Genomic DNA, 24,706 nt, shown 5'->3' with positions numbered 1-24,706 from the left:
TACCTAGAGTTTAAAGCAGAAAAACAGGAACTTTTAGAATTTTCATTTTTTGACCAAAACGACAGCCCCGGGGGTTATAGACATGTTGATATGGATGTGATTTTTTTTCTGACTGCGGTTTCAAAACCATGCACCAGAATCCACTTCTTTCAACTCAGTAATACATTTTGGATGTGTACCTAGAGTTTAAAGCAGAAAAACAGGAACTTTTAGAATTTTCATTTTTTGACCAAAACGACAGCCCCGGGAGTTATAAAAATGTTGATATATATGTGATTTTTTTTTCTGACTGCGGTTTCAAAACCATGCACCAGAATCCACTTCTTTCAACTCAGTAATACATTTTGGATGTGTACCTAGAGTTTAAAGCAGAAAAACAGGAACTTTTAGAATTTTCATTTTTTGACCAAAACGACAGCCCCGGGAGTTATAAAAATGTTGATATATATGTGATTTTTTTTTCTGACTGCGGTTTCAAAACCATGCACCAGAATCCACTTCTTTCAAGTCAGTAATACATTTTGGATGTGTACCTAGAGTTTAAAGCAGAAAAACAGGAACTTTTAGAATTTTCATTTTTTGACCAAAACGACAGCCCCGGGGGTTATAAACATGTTGATATGGATGTGATTTTTTTTCTGACTGCGGTTTCAAAACCATGCACCAGAATGCACTTCTTTCAAGTCAGTAATACATTTTGGATGTGTACCTAGAGTTTAAAGCAGAAAAACAGGAACTTTTAGAATTTTAATTTTTTGACCAGAACGACAGCCCCGGGGGTTATAAACATGTTGATATGGATGTGATTTTTTTTCTGACTGCGGTTTCAAAACCATGCACCAGAATCCACTTCTTTCAACTCAGTAATACATTTTGGATGTGTACCTAGAGTTTAAAGCAGAAAAACAGGAACTTTTAGAATTTTCATTTTTTGACCAAAACGACAGCCCCGGGAGTTATAAAAATGTTAATATATATATGATTTTTTTTTCTGACTGCGGTTTCAAAACCATGCACCAGAATCCACTTCTTTCAACTCAGTAATACATTTTGGATGTGTACCTAGAGTTTAAAGCAGAAAAACAGGAACTTTTAGAATTTTCATTTTTTGACCAAAACGACAGCCCCGGGGGTTATAGACATGTTGATATGGATGTGATTTTTTTTCTGACTGCGGTTTCAAAACCATGCACCAGAATCCACTTCTTTCAACTCAGTAATACATTTTGGATGTGTACCTAGAGTTTAAAGCAGAAAAACAGGAACTTTTAGAATTTTCATTTTTTGACCAAAACGACAGCCCCGGGAGTTATAAAAATGTTGATATATATGTGATTTTTTTTTCTGACTGCGGTTTCAAAACCATGCACCAGAATCCACTTCTTTCAACTCAGTAATACATTTTGGATGTGTACCTAGAGTTTAAAGCAGAAAAACAGGAACTTTTAGAATTTTCATTTTTTGACCAAAACGACAGCCCCGGGGGTTATAAACATGTTGATATGGATGTGATTTTTTTTCTGACTGCGGTTTCAAAACCATGCACCAGAATCCACTTCTTTCAAGTCAGTAATACATTTTGAATGTGTACCTAGAGTTTAAAGCAGAAAAACAGGAACTTTTAGAATTTTCATTTTTTGACCAAAACGACAGCCCCGGGGGTTATAAACATGTTGATATGGTTGTGATTTTTTTTCTGACTGCGGTTTCAAAACCATGCACCAGAATCCACTTCTTTCAAGTCAGTAATACATTTTGAATGTGTACCTAGAGTTTAAAGCAGAAAAACAGGAACTTTTAGAATTTTCATTTTTTGACCAAAACGACAGCCCCGGGGGTTATAAACATGTTGATATGGTTGTGATTTTTTTTCTGACTGCGGTTTCAAAACCATGCACCAGAATGCACTTCTTTCAAGTCAGTAATACATTTTGGATGTGTACCTAGAGTTTAAAGCAGAAAAACAGGAACTTTTAGAATTTTCATTTTTTGACCAGAACGACAGCCCCGGGGGTTATAAACATGTTGATATGGATGTGATTTTTTTTTCTGACTGCGGATTCAAAACCATGCACCAGAATCCACTTCTTTCAACTCAGTAATACATTTTGGATGTGTACCGAGAGTTTAAAGCAGAAAAACAGGAACTTTTAGAATTTTCATTTTTTGACCAAAACGACAGCCCCGGGAGTTATAAAAATGTTGATATATATGTGATTTTTTTTTCTGACTGCGGTTTCAAAACCATGCACCAGAATCCACTTCTTTCAACTCAGTAATACATTTTGGATGTGTACCTAGAGTTTAAAGCAGAAAAAACTGAACTTTTAGAATTTTCATTTTTTGACCAAAACGACAGCCCCGGGAGTTATAAAAATGTTGATATATATGTGATTTTTTTTTTCTGACTGCGGTTTCAAAACCATGCACCAGAATCCACTTCTTTCAAGTCAGTAATACATTTTGGATGTGTACCTAGAGTTTAAAGCAGAAAAACAGGAACTTTTAGAATTTTCATTTTTTGACCAGAACGACAGCCCCGGGGGTTATAAACATGTTGATATGGATGTGATTTTTTTTCTGACTGCGGTTTCAAAACCATGCACCAGAATCCACTTCTTTCAACTCAGTAATACATTTTGGATGTGTACCTAGAGTTTAAAGCAGAAAAACAGGAACTTTTAGAATTTTCATTTTTTGACCAAAACGACAGCCCCGGGAGCTATAAAATGTTGATATATATATGTGATTTTTTTTTCTGACTGCGGTTTCAAAACCATGCACCAGAATCCACTTCTTTCAACTCAGTAATACATTTTGGATGTGTACCTAGAGTTTAAAGCAGAAAAACAGGAACTTTTAGAATTTTCATTTTTTGACCAAAACGACAGCCCCGGGGGTTATAAACATGTTGATATGGATGTGATTTTTTTTCTGACTGCGGTTTCAAAACCATGCACCAGAATCCACTTCTTTCAACTCAGTAATACATTTTGGATGTGTACCTAGAGTTTAAAGCAGAAAAACAGGAACTTTTAGAATTTTCATTTTTTGACCAAAACGACAGCCCCGGGGGTTATAGACATGTTGATATGGATGTGATTTTTTTTCTGACTGCGGTTTCAAAACCATGCACCAGAATCCACTTCTTTCAAGTCAGTAATACATTTTGAATGTGTACCTAGAGTTTAAATCAGAAAAACAGGAACTTTTAGAATTTTCATTTTTTGACCAAAACGACAGCCCCGGGGGTTATAAACATGTTGATATGGTTGTGATTTTTTTTCTGACTGCGGTTTCAAAACCATGCACCAGAATGCACTTCTTTCAAGTCAGTAATACATTTTGGATGTGTACCTAGAGTTTAAAGCAGAAAAACAGGAACTTTTAGAATTTTCATTTTTTGACCAGAACGACAGCCCCGGGGGTTATAAACATGTTGATATGGATGTGATTTTTTTTCTGACTGCGATTTCAAAACCATGCACCAGAATCCACTTCTTTCAACTCAGTAATACATTTTGGATGTGTACCTAGAGTTGGAACTTTTAGAATTTTCATTTTTTGACCAAAACGACAGCCACGGGGGTTATAAACATGTTGATATGGATGTGATTTTTTTTCTGACTGCGGTTTCAAAACCATGCACCAGAATCCACTTCTTTCAACTCAGTAATACATTTTGGATGTGTACCTAGAGTTTAAAGCAGAAAAACAGGAACTTTTAGAATTTTCATTTTTTGACCAAAACGACAGCCCCGGGAGTTATAAAAATGTTGATATATATGTGATTTTTTTTTCTGACTGCGGTTTCAAAACCATGCACCAGAATCCACTTCTTTCAAGTCAGTAATACATTTTGGATGTGTACCTAGAGTTTAAAGCAGAAAAACAGGAACTTTTAGAATTTTCATTTTTTGACCAAAACGACAGCCCCGGGGGTTATAAACATGTTGATATGGATGTGATTTTTTTTCTGACTGCGGTTTCAAAACCATGCACCAGAATGCACTTCTTTCAAGTCAGTAATACATTTTGGATGTGTACCTAGAGTTTAAAGCAGAAAAACAGGAACTTTTAGAATTTTAATTTTTTGACCAGAACGACAGCCCCGGGGGTTATAAACATGTTGATATGGATGTGATTTTTTTTCTGACTGCGGTTTCAAAACCATGCACCAGAATCCACTTCTTTCAACTCAGTAATACATTTTGGATGTGTACCTAGAGTTTAAAGCAGAAAAACAGGAACTTTTAGAATTTTCATTTTTTGACCAAAACGACAGCCCCGGGGGTTATAAACATGTTGATATGGATGTGATTTTTTTTCTGACTGCGGTTTCAAAACCATGCACCAGAATCCACTTCTTTCAACTCAGTAATACATTTTGGATGTGTACCTAGAGTTTAAAGCAGAAAAACAGGAACTTTTAGAATTTTCATTTTTTGACCAAAACGACAGCCCCGGGGGTTATAGACATGTTGATATGGATGTGATTTTTTTTCTGACTGCGGTTTCAAAACCATGCACCAGAATCCACTTCTTTCAACTCAGTAATACATTTTGGATGTGTACCTAGAGTTTAAAGCAGAAAAACAGGAACTTTTAGAATTTTCATTTTTTGACCAAAACGACAGCCCCGGGAGTTATAAAAATGTTGATATATATGTGATTTTTTTTTCTGACTGCGGTTTCAAAACCATGCACCAGAATCCACTTCTTTCAACTCAGTAATACATTTTGGATGTGTACCTAGAGTTTAAAGCAGAAAAACAGGAACTTTTAGAATTTTCATTTTTTGACCAAAACGACAGCCCCGGGGGTTATAAACATGTTGATATGGATGTGATTTTTTTTCTGACTGCGGTTTCAAAACCATGCACCAGAATCCACTTCTTTCAAGTCAGTAATACATTTTGAATGTGTACCTAGAGTTTAAAGCAGAAAAACAGGAACTTTTAGAATTTTCATTTTTTGACCAAAACGACAGCCCCGGGGGTTATAAACATGTTGATATGGTTGTGATTTTTTTTCTGACTGCGGTTTCAAAACCATGCACCAGAATCCACTTCTTTTAACTCAGTAATACATTTTGGATGTGTACCTAGAGTTTAAAGCAGAAAAACAGGAACTTTTAGAATTTTCATTTTTTGACCAAAACGACAGCCCCGGGGGTTATAAACATGTTGATATGGATGTGATTTTTTTTCTGACTGCGGTTTCAAAACCATGCACCAGAATCCACTTCTTTCAACTCAGTAATACATTTTGGATGTGTACCTAGAGTTTAAAGCAGAAAAACAGGAACTTTTAGAATTTTCATTTTTTGACCAAAACGACAGCCCCGGGAGTTAGAAAAATGTTGATATATATGTGATTTTTTTTTCTGACTGCGGTTTCAAAACCATGCACCAGAATCCACTTCTTTCAAGTCAGTAATACATTTTGGATGTGTACCTAGAGTTTAAAGCAGTAAAACAGGAACTTTTAGAATTTTCATTTTTTGACCAAAACGACAGCCCCGGGGGTTATAAACATGTTGATATGGATGTGATTTTTTTTCTGACTGCAGTTTCAAAACCATGCACCAGAATCCACTTCTTTCAACTCAGTAATACATTTTGGATGTGTACCTAGAGTTTAAAGCAGAAAAACAGGAACTTTTAGAATTTTCATTTTTTGACCAAAACGACAGCCCCGGGGGTTATAGACATGTTGATATGGATGTGATTTTTTTTCTGACTGCGGTTTCAAAACCATGCACCAGAATCCACTTCTTTCAACTCAGTAATACATTTTGGATGTGTACCTAGAGTTTAAAGCAGAAAAACAGGAACTTTTAGAATTTTCATTTTTTGACCAAAACGACAGCCCCGGGAGTTATAAAAATGTTGATATATATGTGATTTTTTTTTCTGACTGCGGTTTCAAAACCATGCACCAGAATCCACTTCTTTCAAGTCAGTAATACATTTTGGATGTGTACCTAGAGTTTAAAGCAGTAAAACAGGAACTTTTAGAATTTTCATTTTTTGACCAAAACGACAGCCCCGGGGGTTATAAACATGTTGATATGGATGTGATTTTTTTTCTGACTGCAGTTTCAAAACCATGCACCAGAATCCACTTCATTTAACTCAGTAATACATTTTGGATGTGTACCTAGAGTTTAAAGCAGAAAAACAGGAACTTTTAGAATTTTCATTTTTTGACCAAAACGACAGCCCCGGGAGTTATAAAAATGTTGATATATATGTGATTTTTTTTTTCTGACTGCGGTTTCAAAACCATGCACCAGAATCCACTTCTTTCAAGTCAGTAATACATTTTGGATGTGTACCTAGAGTTTAAAGCAGAAAAACAGGAACTTTTAGAATTTTCATTTTTTGACCAAAACGACAGCCCCGGGGGTTATAAACATGTTGATATGGTTGTGATTTTTTTTCTGACTGCGGTTTCAAAACCATGCACCAGAATGCACTTCTTTCAAGTCAGTAATACATTTTGGATGTGTACCTAGAGTTTAAAGCAGAAAAACAGGAACTTTTAGAATTTTCATTTTTTGACCAAAACGACAGCCCCGGGAGTTATAAAAATGTTGATATATATGTGATTTTTTTTTCTGACTGCGGTTTCAAAACCATGCACCAGAATCCACTTCTTTCAACTCAGTAATACATTTTGGATGTGTACCTAGAGTTTAAAGCAGAAAAACAGGAACTTTTAGAATTTTCATTTTTTGACCAAAACGACAGCCCCGGGGGTTATAAACATGTTGATATGTATGTGATTTTTTTTCTGACTGCGGTTTCAAAACCTTGCACCAGAATCCACTTCTTTCAACTCATTATTACATTTTGGATGTGTACCTAGAGTTTAAAGCAGAAAAACAGGAACTTTTAGAATTTTCATTTTTTGACCAAAACGACAGCCCCGGGGGTTATAAACATGTTGATATGGATGTGATTTTTTTTTTCTGACTGCGGTTTCAAAACCATGCACCAGAATCCACTTCTTTCAACTCAGTAATACATTTTGAATGTGTACCTAGAGTTTAAAGCAGAAAAACAGGAACTTTTAGAATTTTCATTTTTTGACCAAAACGACAGCCCCGGGAGTTATAAAAATGTTGATATATATGTGATTTTTTTTCTGACTGCGGTTTCAAAACCATGCACCAGAATCCACTTCTTTCAAGTCAGTAATACATTTTGGATGTGTACCTAGAGTTTAAAACAGAAAAAACTGAACTTTTAGAATTTTCATTTTTTGACCAAAACGACAGCCCCGGGGGTTATAAAAATGTTGATATGGATGTGATTTTTTTTCTGACTGCGGTTTCAAAACCATGCACCAGAATCCACTTCTTTCAACTCAGTAATACATTTTGGATGTGTACCTAGAGTTTAAAGCAGTAAAACAGGAACTTTTAGAATTTTCATTTTTTGACCAAAACGACAGCCACGGGGGTTATAAACATGTTAATATGGATGTGATTTTTTTTCTGACTGCGGTTTCAAAACCATGCACCAGAATCCACTTCTTTCAAGTCAGTAATACATTTTGGATGTGTACCTATAGTTTAAAGCAGAAAAACAGGAACTTTTAGAATTTTCATTTTTTGACCAGAACGATAGCCCCGGGGGTTATAAACATGTCAATATGGATGTGATTTTTTTTCTGACTGCGGTTTCAAAACCATGCACCAGAATCCACTTCTTTCAACTCAGTAATACATTTTGGATGTGTACCTAGAGTTTAAAGCAGAAAAACAGGAACTTTTAGAATTTTCATTTTTTGACCAAAACGACAGCCCCGGGGGTTATAAACATGTTGATATGGATGTGATTTTTTTTCTGATTGCGGTTTCAAAACCATGCACCAGAATCCACTTCTTTCAACTCAGTAATACATTTTGGATGTGTACCTAGAGTTTAAAGCAGAAAAACAGGAACTTTTAGAATTTTCATTTTTTGACCAAAACGACAGCCCCGGGGGTTATAGACATGTTGATATGGATGTGATTTTTTTTCTGACTGCGGTTTCAAAACCATGCACCAGAATCCACTTCTTTCAACACAGTAATACATTTTGGATGTGTACCTAGAGTTTAAAGCAGAAAAACAGGAACTTTTAGAATTTTCATTTTTTGACCAAAACGGCAGCCCCGGGAGTTATAAAAATGTTGATATATATGTGATTTTTTTTTCTGACTGCGGTTTCAAAACCATGCACCAGAATCCACTTCTTTCAACTCAGTAATACATTTTGGATGTGTACCTAGAGTTTAAAACAGAAAAAACTGAACTTTTAGAATTTTCATTTTTTGACCAAAACGACAGCCCCGGGGGTTATAAAAATGTTGATATGGATGTGATTTTTTTTCTGACTGCGGTTTCAAAACCATGCACCAGAATCCACTTCTTTCAACTCAGTAATACATTTTGGATGTGTACCTAGAGTTTAAAGCAGTAAAACAGGAACTTTTAGAATTTTCATTTTTTGACCAAAACGACAGCCACGGGGGTTATAAACATGTTAATATGGATGTGATTTTTTTTCTGACTGCGGTTTCAAAACCATGCACCAGAATCCACTTCTTTCAAGTCAGTAATACATTTTGGATGTGTACCTAGAGTTTAAAACAGAAAAAACTGAACTTTTAGAATTTTCATTTTTTGACCAAAACGACAGCCCCGGGGGTTATAAAAATGTTGATATGGATGTGATTTTTTTTCTGACTGCGGTTTCAAAACCATGCACCAGAATCCACTTCTTTCAACTCAGTAATACATTTTGGATGTGTACCTAGAGTTTAAAGCAGTAAAACAGGAACTCCCCGGCCTCCACACTTCCGGTGGAGGCCGGGGAGGTCGCATGCACATGGAGCTCCGGTCCCCCATCCACGGAGCTCCACCATCCCCGGCCTCCTGAGCAGCGGGCGGCATCAATCGTGGCGGCGATGGGGAGAGGAGGCAGTGCTGTGCTCCCCCGGCGGTGAGCACCGTACACCCCCGGCGGTGAGCGTCGAGCACCAGAGCACAGCAGCAGGAGCAGCAGGACGGCCGGAGCTGCAGCGCGGCGGTTCCCTTCGCCCCTCCCGCAGCACCATCAGCCTGCGGGCGGCCCCCCTTAATCCCCGGCGGTGAACGGTGAGCATGAAGGACGGAGCCCAGCATCGCGGCGGTTCCCTCCGCCCCATCAGCCTGCGGGCGCCCCCCCCCTTAACCCCCGGCGGTGATCAGGAGCAGGATGGCCGGAGCACCATCAGCCTGCGGGCGGCCACCCCTTAACCCCCGGCAGTGAACAGGAGTCAGACAGAGCAGGACGGCCGGAGCCCAGCAGAGCGACGGTTCCCCCCACGCAGCACCATTAATCTGGGGGCGCCCCCCACAGAGACAGCGGTGGTCTGGCCTAGCGGAGGCCCCACACAGACACCGGAAATTGCGGCATCCAGGCTCCCGGCGACCAGCGGAGGGAGAGGTGAGGGGAAGCTGCATGAGGGCCCCAGTGGTAGCCCCCACTGCTCAGTGCTGGCAGGATCATGTGCTCTCATCCCCAGGAGAGAGACCCAGGGCCCAACTCCATCTCCCAGGCCTCACTGACCCTGCCCAGGCCCCACTGACTCTCTCCCCCCTCCCCCCTCCAACTCCAGCCCCAGTCCTGACTGACTCTGCCCAGGCTTCGGTGACTCTCTCTCTCTTCCCCCAACCCCCCATCGCCGCCACCACCATCCATGCCGCCCACGGCTCTCCCTACAGGAAGATCCAAGATGGCGCCGCAAATGGCTGCCAAGGAACTGTGCATCTCAGCTATGTAACCCTTGTGTTACCTGCCTGGCTGGTGCAGCGACCAGTGGCGCCGCGGATGGCTGCCTAGGCGCTGTGCTGCTCGGCGGGTAGGTTTTTCCATGTGTTCCCTGTGTGACAACTGTTCTGTCCGTGCTTATATGGTCACCTACCGACTGCTGCATCGACCAGTGGCGCCGCTGATGGCTGCCTAGGCGATGTGCTGCTTGGCGGGTATGTGTTCCCTGTGTATAAATTGTACTGTCCCTGCTCATATTGTCACCTACCAACTGCTGCAACGACCAGTGGCGCCGCTGATGGCTGCCTAGGCGCTGCGCAGCTCGGCGGGCATGTGTTCCCCTACATGTAATGTGTAATGTCCTCAATGTAATGTATGCAATGTCCTCTCTCCCCCCCCCCCCCTCCCCCATCCCTGCTTGATGATGCACTGCAAATCCGAAAAAAATTCCTAGTGTGCGCAAGCACACATGGCCAATAAAGTTGATTCTATTCTATTCTATTCTATTTAGAATTTTCATTTTTTGACCAAAACGACAGCCACGGGGTTATAAACATGTTAATATGGATGTGATTTTTTTTCTGACTGCGGTTTCAAAACCATGCACCAGAATCCACTTCTTTCAAGTCAGTAATACATTTTGGATGTGTACCTATAGTTTAAAGCAGAAAAACAGGAACTTTTAGAATTTTCATTTTTTGACCAAAACGACAGCCCCGGGGTTTATAAACTTGTTGATATGGTTGTGATTTTTTTTCTGACTGCGGTTTCAAAACCATGCACCAGAATGCACTTCTTTCAAGTCAGTAATAAATTTTGGATGTGTACCTAGAGTTTAAAGCAGAAAAACAGGAACTTTTAGAATTTTCATTTTTTGACCAGAACGATAGCCCCGGGGGTTATAAACATGTTAATATGGATGTGATTTTTTTTCTGACTGCGGTTTCAAAACCATGCACCAGAATCCACTTCTTTCAACTCAGTAATACATTTTGGATGTGTACCTAGAGTTTAAAGCAGAAAAACAGGAACTTTTAGAATTTTCATTTTTTGACCAAAACGACAGCCCCGGGGGTTATAAACATGTTGATATGGATGTGATTTTTTTTCTGATTGCGGTTTCAAAACCATGCACCAGAATCCACTTCTTTCAACTCAGTAATACATTTTGGATGTGTACCTAGAGTTTAAAGCAGAAAAACAGGAACTTTTAGAATTTTCATTTTTTGACCAAAACGACAGCCCCGGGGGTTATAGACATGTTGATATGGATGTGATTTTTTTTCTGACTGCGGTTTCAAAACCATGCACCAGAATCCACTTCTTTCAACACAGTAATACATTTTGGATGTGTACCTAGAGTTTAAAGCAGAAAAACAGGAACTTTTAGAATTTTCATTTTTTGACCAAAACGACAGCCCCGGGAGTTATAAAAATGTTGATATATATGTGATTTTTTTTTCTGACTGCGGTTTCAAAACCATGCACCAGAATCCACTTCTTTCAACTCAGTAATACATTTTGGATGTGTACCTAGAGTTTAAAACAGAAAAAACTGAACTTTTAGAATTTTCATTTTTTGACCAAAACGACAGCCCCGGGGGTTATAAAAATGTTGATATGGATGTGATTTTTTTTCTGACTGCGGTTTCAAAACCATGCACCAGAATCCACTTCTTTCAACTCAGTAATACATTTTGGATGTGTACCTAGAGTTTAAAGCAGTAAAACAGGAACTTTTAGAATTTTCATTTTTTGACCAAAACGACAGCCACGGGGGTTATAAACATGTTAATATGGATGTGATTTTTTTTCTGACTGCGGTTTCAAAACCATGCACCAGAATCCACTTCTTTCAAGTCAGTAATACATTTTGGATGTGTACCTAGAGTTTAAAGCAGAAAAACAGGAACTTTTAGAATTTTCATTTTTTGACCAAAACGACAGCCCCGGGGGTTATAAACATGTTGATATGGTTGTGATTTTTTTTCTGACTGCGGTTTCAAAACCATGCACCAGAATGCACTTCTTTCAAGTCAGTAATACATTTTGGATGTGTACCTAGAGTTTAAAGCAGAAAAACAGGAACTTTTAGAATTTTCATTTTTTGACCAAAACGACAGCCCCGGGGGTTATAAACATGTTGATATGGTTGTGATTTTTTTTCTGACTGCGGTTTCAAAACCATGCACCAGAATGCACTTCTTTCAAGTCAGTAATACATTTTGGATGTGTACCTAGAGTTTAAAGCAGAAAAACAGGAACTTTTAGAATTTTCATTTTTTGACCAGAACGATAGCCCCGGGGGTTATAAACATGTTAATATGGATGTGATTTTTTTTCTGACTGCGGTTTCAAAACCATGCACCAGAATCCACTTCTTTCAACTCAGTAATACATTTTGGATGTGTACCTAGAGTTTAAAGCAGTAAAACAGGAACTTTTAGAATTTTCATTTTTTGACCAAAACGACAGCCACGGGGGTTATAAACATGTTAATATGGATGTGATTTTTTTTCTGACTGCGGTTTCAAAACCATGCACCAGAATCCACTTCTTTCAAGTCAGTAATACATTTTGGATGTGTACCTAGAGTTTAAAGCAGAAAAACAGGAACTTTTAGAATTTTCATTTTTTGACCAAAACGACAGCCCCGGGGGTTATAAACATGTTGATATGGTTGTGATTTTTTTTCTGACTGCGGTTTCAAAACCATGCACCAGAATGCACTTCTTTCAAGTCAGTAATACATTTTGGATGTGTACCTAGAGTTTAAAGCAGAAAAACAGGAACTTTTAGAATTTTCATTTTTTGACCAAAACGACAGCCACGGGGGTTATAAACATGTTAATATGGATGTGATTTTTTTTCTGACTGCGGTTTCAAAACCATGCACCAGAATCCACTTCTTTCAACACAGTAATACATTTTGGATGTGTACCTAGAGTTTAAAGCAGAAAAACAGGAACTTTTAGAATTTTCATTTTTTGACCAAAACGACAGCCCCGGGAGTTATAAAAATGTTGATATATATGTGATTTTTTTTTCTGACTGCGGTTTCAAAACCATGCACCAGAATCCACTTCTTTCAACTCAGTAATACATTTTGGATGTGTACCTAGAGTTTAAAGCAGAAAAACAGGAACTTTTAGAATTTTCATTTTTTGACCAAAACGACAGCCCCGGGGGTTATAAACATGTTGATATGGTTGTGATTTTTTTTCTGACTGCGGTTTCAAAACCATGCACCAGAATGCACTTCTTTCAAGTCAGTAATACATTTTGGATGTGTACCTAGAGTTTAAAGCAGAAAAACAGGAACTTTTAGAATTTTCATTTTTTGACCAAAACGACAGCCCCGGGGGTTATAAACATGTTGATATGGTTGTGATTTTTTTTCTGACTGCGGTTTCAAAACCATGCACCAGAATGCACTTCTTTCAAGTCAGTAATACATTTTGGATGTGTACCTAGAGTTTAAAGCAGAAAAACAGGAACTTTTAGAATTTTCATTTTTTGACCAGAACGATAGCCCCGGGGGTTATAAACATGTTAATATGGATGTGATTTTTTTTCTGACTGCGGTTTCAAAACCATGCACCAGAATCCACTTCTTTCAACTCAGTAATACATTTTGGATGTGTACCTAGAGTTTAAAGCAGTAAAACAGGAACTTTTAGAATTTTCATTTTTTGACCAAAACGACAGCCACGGGGGTTATAAACATGTTAATATGGATGTGATTTTTTTTCTGACTGCGGTTTCAAAACCATGCACCAGAATCCACTTCTTTCAAGTCAGTAATACATTTTGGATGTGTACCTAGAGTTTAAAGCAGAAAAACAGGAACTTTTAGAATTTTCATTTTTTGACCAAAACGACAGCCCCGGGGGTTATAAACATGTTGATATGGTTGTGATTTTTTTTCTGACTGCGGTTTCAAAACCATGCACCAGAATGCACTTCTTTCAAGTCAGTAATACATTTTGGATGTGTACCTAGAGTTTAAAGCAGAAAAACAGGAACTTTTAGAATTTTCATTTTTTGACCAGAACGATAGCCCCGGGGGTTATAAACATGTTAATATGGATGTGATTTTTTTTCTGACTGCGGTTTCAAAACCATGCACCAGAATCCACTTCTTTCAACTCAGTAATACATTTTGGATGTGTACCTAGAGTTTAAAGCAGAAAAACAGGAACTTTTAGAATTTTCATTTTTTGACCAAAACGACAGCCCCGGGGGTTATAAACATGTTGATATGGATGTGATTTTTTTTCTGATTGCGGTTTCAAAACCATGCACCAGAATCCACTTCTTTCAACTCAGTAATACATTTTGGATGTGTACCTAGAGTTTAAAGCAGAAAAACAGGAACTTTTAGAATTTTCATTTTTTGACCAAAACGACAGCCCCGGGGGTTATAGACATGTTGATATGGATGTGATTTTTTTTCTGACTGCGGTTTCAAAACCATGCACCAGAATCCACTTCTTTCAACACAGTAATACATTTTGGATGTGTACCTAGAGTTTAAAGCAGAAAAACAGGAACTTTTAGAATTTTCATTTTTTGACCAAAACGACAGCCCCGGGAGTTATAAAAATGTTGATATATATGTGATTTTTTTTTCTGACTGCGGTTTCAAAACCATGCACCAGAATCCACTTCTTTCAACTCAGTAATACATTTTGGATGTGTACCTAGAGTTTAAAGCAGAAAAACAGGAACTTTTAGAATTTTCATTTTTTGACCAAAACGACAGCCCCGGGGGTTATAAACATGTTGATATATATGTGATTTTTTTTTCTGACTGCGGTTTCAAAACCATGCACCAGAATCCACTTCTTTCAACTCAGTAATACATTTTGGATGTGTACCTAGAGTTTAAAGCAGAAAAACAGGAACTTTTAGGATTTTCATTTTTTGACCAAAACGACAGCCCCGGGGGTTATAAACATGTTGATATGGATGTGATTTTTTTTCTGACTGCGGTTTCAAAACCATGCACCAGAATCCACTTCTTTCAACTCAGTAATACATTTTGGATGTGTACCTAGAGTTTAAAGCAGAAAAATAGGAACTTTTAGAATTTTCATTTTTTGACCAAAACGACAGCCCCGGGAGTTATAAAAATGTTGATATATATGTGATTTTTTTTTCTGACTGCGGTTTCAAAACCATGCACCAGAATCCACTTCTTTCAACTCAGTAATACATTTTGGATGTGTACCTAGAGTTTAAAGCAGAAAAACAGGAACTTTTAGAATTTTCATTTTTTGACCAAAACGACAGCCCCGGGGGTTATAGACATGTTGATATGGATGTGATTTTTTTTCTGACTGCGGTTTCAAAACCATGCACCAGAATCCACTTCTTTCAACTCAGTAATACATTTTGGATGTGTACCTAGAGTTTAAAGCAGAAAAACAGGAACTTTTAGGATTTTCATTTTTTGACCAAAACGACAGCCCCGGGGGTTATAAACATGTTGATATGGATGTGATTTTTTTTCTGACTGCGGTTTCAAAACCATGCACCAGAATCCACTTCTTTCAACTCAGTAATTCATTTTGAATGTGTACCTAGAGTTTAAAGCAGAAAAACAGGAACTTTTAGAATTTTCATTTTTTGACCAAAACGACAGCCCCGGGGGTTATAAACATGTTGATATGGATGTGATTTTTTTTCTGACTGCGGTTTCAAAACCATGCACCAGATCCCACTTCTTTCAACTCAGTAATACATTTTGGATGTGTACCTAGAGGTTAAAGCAGAAAAACCGGAACTTTTAGAATTTTCATTTTTTGACCAAAACGACAGCCCCGGGGGTTATAAACATGTTGATATGGATGTGATTTTTTTTCTGACTGCGGTTTCAAAACCATGCACCAGAATCCACTTCTTTCAAGTCAGTAATACATTTTGGATGTGTACCTAGAGTTTAAAGCAGAAAAACAGGAACTTTTAGAATTTTCATTTTTTGACCAAAACGACAGCCCCGGGAGTTATAAAAATGTTGATATATATGTGATTTTTTTACTGACTGCTGTTTCAAAACCATGCACCAGAATCCACTTCTTTCAAGTCAGTAATACATTTTGGATGTGTACCTAGAGTTTAAAGCAGAAAAAACTGAACTTTTAGAATTTTCATTTTTTGACCAGAACGACAGCCCCGGGGGTTATAAACATGTTGATATGGATGTGATTTTTTTTCTGACTGCGGTTTCAAAACCATGCACCAGAATCCACTTCTTTCAACTTAGTAATACATTTTGGATGTGTACCTAGAGTTTAAAGCAGAAAAACAGGAACTTTTAGAATTTTCATTTTTTGACCAAAACGACAGCCCCGGGGGTTATAAACATGTTGATATGGATGTGATTTTTTTTCTGACTGCGGTTTCAAAACCATGCACCAGAATCCACTTCTTTCAACTCAGTAATACATTTTGGATGTGTACCTAGAGTTTAAAGCAGAAAAACAGGAACTTTTAGAATTTTCATTTTTTGACCAAAACGACAGCCCCGGGAGTTATAAAAATGTTGATATATATGTGATTTTTTTTTCTGACTGCGGTTTCAAAACCATGCACCAGAATCCACTTCTTTCAAGTCAGTAATACATTTTGGATGTGTACCTAGAGTTTAAAGCAGAAAAACAGGAACTTTTAGAATTTTCATTTTTTGACCAAAACGACAGCCCCGGGGGTTATAAAAATGTTGATATGGATGTGATTTTTTTTCTGACTGCGGTTTCAAAACCATGCACCAGAATCCACTTCTTTCAACTCAGTAATACATTTTGGATGTGTACCTAGAGTTTAAAGCAGAAAAACAGGAACTTTTAGAATTTTCATTTTTTGACCAAAACGACAGCCCCGGGGGTTATAAACATGTTGATATGGATGTGATTTTTTTTCTGACTGCGGTTTCAAAACCATGCACCAGAATCCACTTCTTTCAACTCAGTAATACATTTTGGATGTGTACCTAGAGTTTAAAGCAGAAAAACAGGAACTTTTAGAATTTTCATTTTTTGACCAAAACGACAGCCCCGGGAGTTATAAAAATGTTGATATATATGTGATTTTTTTTTCTGACTGCGGTTTCAAAACCATGCACCAGAATCCACTTCTTTCAAGTCAGTAATACATTTTGGATGTGTACCTAGAGTTTAAAGCAGAAAAACAGGAACTTTTAGAATTTTCATTTTTTGACCAAAACGACAGCCCCGGGGGTTATAAAAATGTTGATATGGATGTGATTTTTTTTCTGACTGCGGTTTCAAAACCATGCACCAGAATCCACTTCTTTCAACTCAGTAATACATTTTGGATGTGTACCTAGAGTTTAAAGCAGAAAAACAGGAACTTTTAGAATTTTCATTTTTTGACCAAAACGACAGCCCCGGGGGTTATAAACATGTTGATATGGATGTGATTTTTTTTCTGACTGCGGTTTCAAAACCATGCACCAGAATCCACATCTTTCAACTCAGTAATACATTTTGGATGTGTACCTAGAGTTTAAAGCAGAAAAACAGGAACTTTTAGAATTTTCATTTTTTGACCAAAACGACAGCCCCGGGAGTTATAAAAATGTTGATACATATGTGATTTTTTTTTCTGACTGCGGTTTCAAAACCATGCACCAGAATCCACTTCTTTCAAGTCAGTAATAGATTTTGGATGTGTACCTAGAGTTTAAAGCAGAAAAACAGGAACTTTTAGAATTTTCATTTTTTGACCAAAACGACAGCCCCGGGGGTTATAAACATGTTGATATGGATGTGATTTTTTTTCTGACTGCGGTTTCAAAACCATGCACCAGAATCCACTTCTTTCAACTCAGTAATACATTTTGGATGTGTACCTAGAGTTTAAAGCAGAAAAACAGGAACTTTTAGAATTTTCATTTTTTGACCAAAACGACAGCCCCGGGAGTTATAAAAATGTTGATATATATGTGATTTTTTTTTCTGACTGCGGTTTCAAAACCATGCACCATAATCCACTTCTTTCAAGTCAGTAATACATTTTGGATGTGTACCTAGAGTTTAAAGCAGAAAAACAGGAACTTTTAGAATTTTCATTTTTTGACCAAAACGACAGCCCCGGGGGTTATAAAAATGTTGATATGGATGTGATTTTTTTTCTGACTGCGGTTCCAAAACCATGCACCAGAATCCACTTCTTTCAACTCAGTAATACATTTTGGATGTGTACCTAGAGTTTAAAGCAGAAAAACAGGAACTTTTAGAATTTTCATTTTTTGACCAAAACGACAGCCCCGGGGGTTATAAACATGTTGATATAGATGTGATTTTTTTATGACTGCGGTTTCAAAACCATGCACCAGAATCCACTTCTTTCAACTCAGTAATACGTTTTGGATGTGTACCTAGAGTTTAAAGCAGAAAAAACGGAACTTTTAGAATTTTCATTTTTTGACCAAAACGACAGCCCCGGGGGTTATAAACATGTTGATATGGTTGTGATTTTTTTTCTGACTGCGGTTTCAAAACCATGCACCAGAATCCACTTCTTTCAACTCAGTAATACATTTTGGATGTGTACCTAGAGTTTAAAGCAGAAAAACAGGAACTTTTAGAATTTTCATTTTTTGACCAGAACGACAGCCCCGGGGATTATAAACATGTTGATATGGATGTGATTTTTTTTCTGACTGCGGTTTCAAAACCATGCACCAGAATCCACTTCTTTCAACTCAGTAATACATTTTTGGATGTGTACCTAGAGTTTAAAGCAGAAAAACAGGAACTTTTAGAATTTTCATTTTTTGACCAAAACGACAGCCCCGGGGGTTATAAACATGTTGATATGGATGTGATTTTTTTCTGACTGCGGTTTCAAAACCATGCACCAGAATCCACTTCTTTCAACTCAGTAATACATTTTGGATGTGTACCTAGAGTTTAAAGCAGAAAAACAGGAACTTTTAGAATTTTCATTTTTTGACCAAAACGACAGCCCCGGGAGTTATAAAAATGTTGATATATATGTGATTTTTTTTTCTGACTGCGGTTTCAAAACCATGCACCAGAATCCACTTCTTTCAAGTCAGTAATACATTTTGGATGTGTACCTAGAGTTTAAAGCAGAAAAAACTGAACTTTTAGAATTTTCATTTTTTGACCAAAACGACAGCCCCGGGGGTTATAAAAATGTTGATATGGATGTGATTTTTTTTCTGACTGCGGTTTCAAAACCCTGCACCAGAATCCACTTCTTTCAACTCAGTAATACATTTTGGATGTGTACCTAGAGTTTAAAGCAGAAAAACAGGAACTTTTAGAATTTTCATTTTTTGACCAAAACGACAGCCCCGGGGGTTATAAACATGTTGATATGGATGTGATTTTTTTTCTGACTGCGGTTTCAAAACCATGCACCGGAATCCACTTCTTTCAACTCAGTTATACATTTTGGATGTGTACCTAGAGTTTAAAGCAGAAAAACAGGAACTTTTAGAATTTTCATTTTTTGACCAAAACGACAGCCCCGGGAGTTATAAAAATGTTGATATATATGTGATTTTTTTTTCTGACTGCGGTTTCAAAACCATGCACCAGAATCCACTTCTTTCAAGTCAGTAATACATTTTGGATGTGTACCTAGAGTTTAAAGCAGAAAAACAGGAACTTTTAGAATTTTAATTTTTTGACCAAAACGACAGCCCCGGGGGTTATAAAAATGTTGATATGGATGTGATTTTTTTTCTGACTGCGGTTTCAAAACCATGCACCAGAATCCACTTCTTTCAACTCAGTAATACATTTTGGATGTGTACCTAGAGTTTAAAGCAGAAAAAAGCGGAACTTTTAGAATTTTCATTTTTTGACCAAAACGACAGCCCCGGGGGTTATAAACATGTTGATATGGTTGCGATTTTTTTTCTGACTGCGGTTTCAAAACCATGCACCAGAATCCACTTCTTTCAACTCAGTAATACATTTTGGATGTGTACCTAGAGTTTAAAGCAGAAAAACAGGAACTTTTAGAATTTTCATTTTTTGACCAAAACGACAGCCCCGGGGGTTATAAACATGTTGATATGGATGTGATTTTTTTTCTGACTGCGGTTTCAAAACCATGCACCAGAATCCACATCTTTCAACTCAGTAATACATTTTGGATGTGTACCTAGAGTTTAAAGCAGAAAAACAGGAACTTTTAGAATTTTCATTTTTTGACCAAAACGACAGCCCCGGGAGTTATAAAAATGTTGATACATATGTGATTTTTTTTTCTGACTGCGGTTTCAAAACCATGCACCAGAATCCACTTCTTTCAAGTCAGTAATAGATTTTGGATGTGTACCTAGAGTTTAAAGCAGAAAAAACGGAACTATTAGAATTTTCATTTTTTGACCAAAACGACAGCCCCGGGGGTTATAAACATGTTGATATGGATGTGATTTTTTTTCTGACAGCGGTTTCAAAACCATGCACCAGAATCCACTTCTTTCAACTCAGTAATACATTTTGGATGTGTACCTAGAGTTTAAAGCAGAAAAACAGGAACTTTTAGAATTTTCATTTTTTGACCAAAACGACAGCCCCGGGGGTTATAAACATGTTGATATGGATGTGATTTTTTTTCTGACTGCGGTTTCAAAACCATGCACCAGAATCCACTTCTTTCAACTCAGTAATACATTTTGGATGTGTACCTAGAGTTTAAAGCAGAAAAACAGGAACTTTTAGAATTTTCATTTTTTGACCAAAACGACAGCCCCGGGAGTTATAAAAATGTTGATATATATGTGATTTTTTTTTCTGACTGCGGTTTCAAAACCATGCACCATAATCCACTTCTTTCAAGTCAGTAATACATTTTGGATGTGTACCTAGAGTTTAAAGCAGAAAAACAGGAACTTTTAGAATTTTCATTTTTTGACCAAAACGACAGCCCCGGGAGTTATAAAAATGTTGATATATGTGATTTTTTTTTCTGACTGCGGTTTCAAAACCATGCACCAGAATCCACTTCTTTCAAGTCAGTAATACATTTTGGATGTGTACCTAGAGTTTAAAGCAGAAAAAACTGAACTTTTAGAATTTTCATTTTTTGACCAAAACGACAGCCCCGGGGGTTATAAAAATGTTGATATGGATGTGATTTTTTTTCTGACTGCGGTTCCAAAACCATGCACCAGAATCCACTTCTTTCAACTAAGTAATACATTTTGGATGTGTACCTAGAGTTTAAAGCAGAAAAACAGGAACTTTTAGAATTTTCATTTTTTGACCAAAACGACAGCCCCGGGAGTTATAAAAATGTTGATACATATGTGATTTTTTTTTCTGACTGCGGTTTCAAAACCATGCACCAGAATCCACTTCTTTCAAGTCAGTAATAGATTTTGGATGTGTACCTAGAGTTTAAAGCAGAAAAAACGGAACTATTAGAATTTTCATTTTTTGACCAAAACGACAGCCCCGGGGGTTATAAACATGTTGATATGGATGTGATTTTTTTTCTGACAGCGGTTTCAAAACCATGCACCAGAATCCACTTCTTTCAACTCAGTAATACATTTTGGATGTGTACCTAGAGTTTAAAGCAGAAAAACAGGAACTTTTAGAATTTTCATTTTTTGACCAAAACGACAGCCCCGGGGGTTATAAACATGTTGATATGGATGTGATTTTTTTTCTGACTGCGGTTTCAAAACCATGCACCAGAATCCACTTCTTTCAACTCAGTAATACATTTTGGATGTGTACCTAGAGTTTAAAGCAGAAAAACAGGAACTTTTAGAATTTTCATTTTTTGACCAAAACGACAGCCCCGGGAGTTATAAAAATGTTGATATATATGTGATTTTTTTTTCTGACTGCGGTTTCAAAACCATGCACCATAATCCACTTCTTTCAAGTCAGTAATACATTTTGGATGTGTACCTAGAGTTTAAAGCAGAAAAACAGGAACTTTTAGAATTTTCATTTTTTGACCAAAACGACAGCCCCGGGGGTTATAAAAATGTTGATATGGATGTGATTTTTTTTCTGACTGCGGTTCCAAAACCATGCACCAGAATCCACTTCTTTCAACTCAGTAATACATTTTGGATGTGTACCTAGAGTTTAAAGCAGAAAAACAGGAACTTTTAGAATTTTCATTTTTTGACCAAAACGACAGCCCCGGGGGTTATAAACATGTTGATATAGATGTGATTTTTTTATGACTGCGGTTTCAAAACCATGCACCAGAATCCACTTCTTTCAACTCAGTAATACGTTTTGGATGTGTACCTAGAGTTTAAAGCAGAAAAAACGGAACTTTTAGAATTTTCATTTTTTGACCAAAACGACAGCCCCGGGGGTTATAAACATGTTGATATGGTTGTGATTTTTTTTCTGACTGCGGTTTCAAAACCATGCACCAGAATCCACTTCTTTCAACTCAGTAATACATTTTGGATGTGTACCTAGAGTTTAAAGCAGAAAAACAGGAACTTTTAGAATTTTCATTTTTTGACCAGAACGACAGCCCCGGGGATTATAAACATGTTGATATGGATGTGATTTTTTTTCTGACTGCGGTTTCAAAACCATGCACCAGAATCCACTTCTTTCAACTCAGTAATACATTTTTGGATGTGTACCTAGAGTTTAAAGCAGAAAAACAGGAACTTTTAGAATTTTCATTTTTTGACCAAAACGACAGCCCCGGGGGTTATAAACATGTTGATATGGATGTGATTTTTTTCTGACTGCGGTTTCAAAACCATGCACCAGAATCCACTTCTTTCAACTCAGTAATACATTTTGGATGTGTACCTAGAGTTTAAAGCAGAAAAACAGGAACTTTTAGAATTTTCATTTTTTGACCAAAACGACAGCCCCGGGAGTTATAAAAATGTTGATATATATGTGATTTTTTTTTCTGACTGCGGTTTCAAAACCATGCACCAGAATCCACTTCTTTCAAGTCAGTAATACATTTTGGATGTGTACCTAGAGTTTAAAGCAGAAAAAACTGAACTTTTAGAATTTTTATTTTTTGACCAAAACGACAGCCCCGGGGGTTATAAAAATGTTGATATGGATGTGATTTTTTTTCTGACTGCGGTTTCAAAACCCTGCACCAGAATCCACTTCTTTCAACTCAGTAATACATTTTGGATGTGTACCTAGAGTTTAAAGCAGAAAAACAGGAACTTTTAAAATTTCATTTTTTGACCAAAACGACAGCCCCGGGGGTTATAAACATGTTGATATGGATGTGATTTTTTTCTGACTGCGGTTTCAAAACCATGCACCAGAATCCACTTCTTTCAACTCAGTAATACATTTTGGATGTGTACCTAGAGTTTAAAGCAGAAAAACAGGAACTTTTAGAATTTTCATTTTTTGACCAAAACGACAGCCCCGGGAGTTATAAAAATGTTGATATATATGTGATTTTTTTTTCTGACTGCGGTTTCAAAACCATGCACCAGAATCCACTTCTTTCAAGTCAGTAATACATTTTGGATGTGTACCTAGAGTTTAAAGCAGAAAAAACTGAACTTTTAGAATTTTCATTTTTTGACCAAAACGACAGCCCCGGGGGTTATAAAAATGTTGATATGGATGTGATTTTTTTTCTGACTGCGGTTTCAAAACCCTGCACCAGAATCCACTTCTTCCAACTCAGTAATACATTTTGGATGTGTACCTAGAGTTTAAAGCAGAAAAACAGGAACTTTTAGAATTTTCATTTTTTGACCAAAACGACAGCCCCGGGGGTTATAAACATGTTGATATGGATGTGATTTTTTTTCTGGCTGCGGTTTCAAAACCATGCACCAGAATCCACTTCTTTCAACTCAGTAATACATTTTGGATGTGTACCTAGAGTTTAAAGCAGAAAAACAGGAACTTTTAGAATTTTCATTTTTTGACCAAAACGACAGCCCCGGGAGTTATAAAAATGTTGATATATATGTGATTTTTTTTTCTGACTGCGGTTTCAAAACCATGCACCAGAATCCACTTCTTTCAAGTCAGTAATACATTTTGGATGTGTACCTAGAGTTTAAAGCAGAAAAACAGGAACTTTTAGAATTTTCATTTTTTGACCAAAACGACAGCCCCGGGAGTTATAAAAATGTTGATATATATGTGATTTTTTTTCTGACAGCGGTTTCAAAACCATGCACCAGAATCCACTTCTTTCAACTCAGTAATAGATTTTGGATGTGTACCTAGAGTTTAAAGCAGAAAAAATGGAACTATTAGAATTTTCATTTTTTGACCAAAACGACAGCCCCGGGGGTTATAAACATGTTGATATGGTTGTGATTTTTTTTTCTGACTGCGGTTTCAAAACCATGCACCAGAATCCACTTCTTTCAACTCAGTAATACATTTTGGATGTGTACCTAGAGTTTAAAGCAGAAAAACAGGAACTTTTAGAATTTTCATTTTTTGACCAAAACGACAGCCCCGGGGGTTATAAACATGTTGATATGGATGTGATTTTTTTTCTGACTGCGGTTTCAAAACCATGCACCAGAATCCACTTCTTTCAAGTCAGTAATACATTTTGGATGTGTACCTAGAGTTTAAAGCAGAAAAACAGGAACTTTTAGAATTTTCATTTTTTGACCAAAACGACAGCCCCGGGAGTTATAAAAATGTTGATATATATGTGATTTTTTTTCTGACTGCTGTTTCAAAACCATGCACCAGAATCCACTTCTTTCAAGTCAGTAATACATTTTGGATGTGTACCTAGAGTTTAAAGCAGAAAAAACTGAACTTTTAGAATTTTCATTTTTTGACCAAAACGACAGCCCCGGGGGTTATAAACATGTTGATATGGTTGTGATTTTTTTTCTGACTGCGGTTTCAAAACCATGCTCCAGAATGCACTTCTTTCAAGT

The sequence above is a fragment of the Crinia signifera genome, chromosome 11 (assembly GCF_055691185.1).
Source record: "Crinia signifera chromosome 11, ASM5569118v1, whole genome shotgun sequence".
Taxonomy (NCBI): domain Eukaryota; kingdom Metazoa; phylum Chordata; class Amphibia; order Anura; family Myobatrachidae; genus Crinia; species Crinia signifera.
This window is presented reverse-complemented; position numbering follows the sequence as displayed.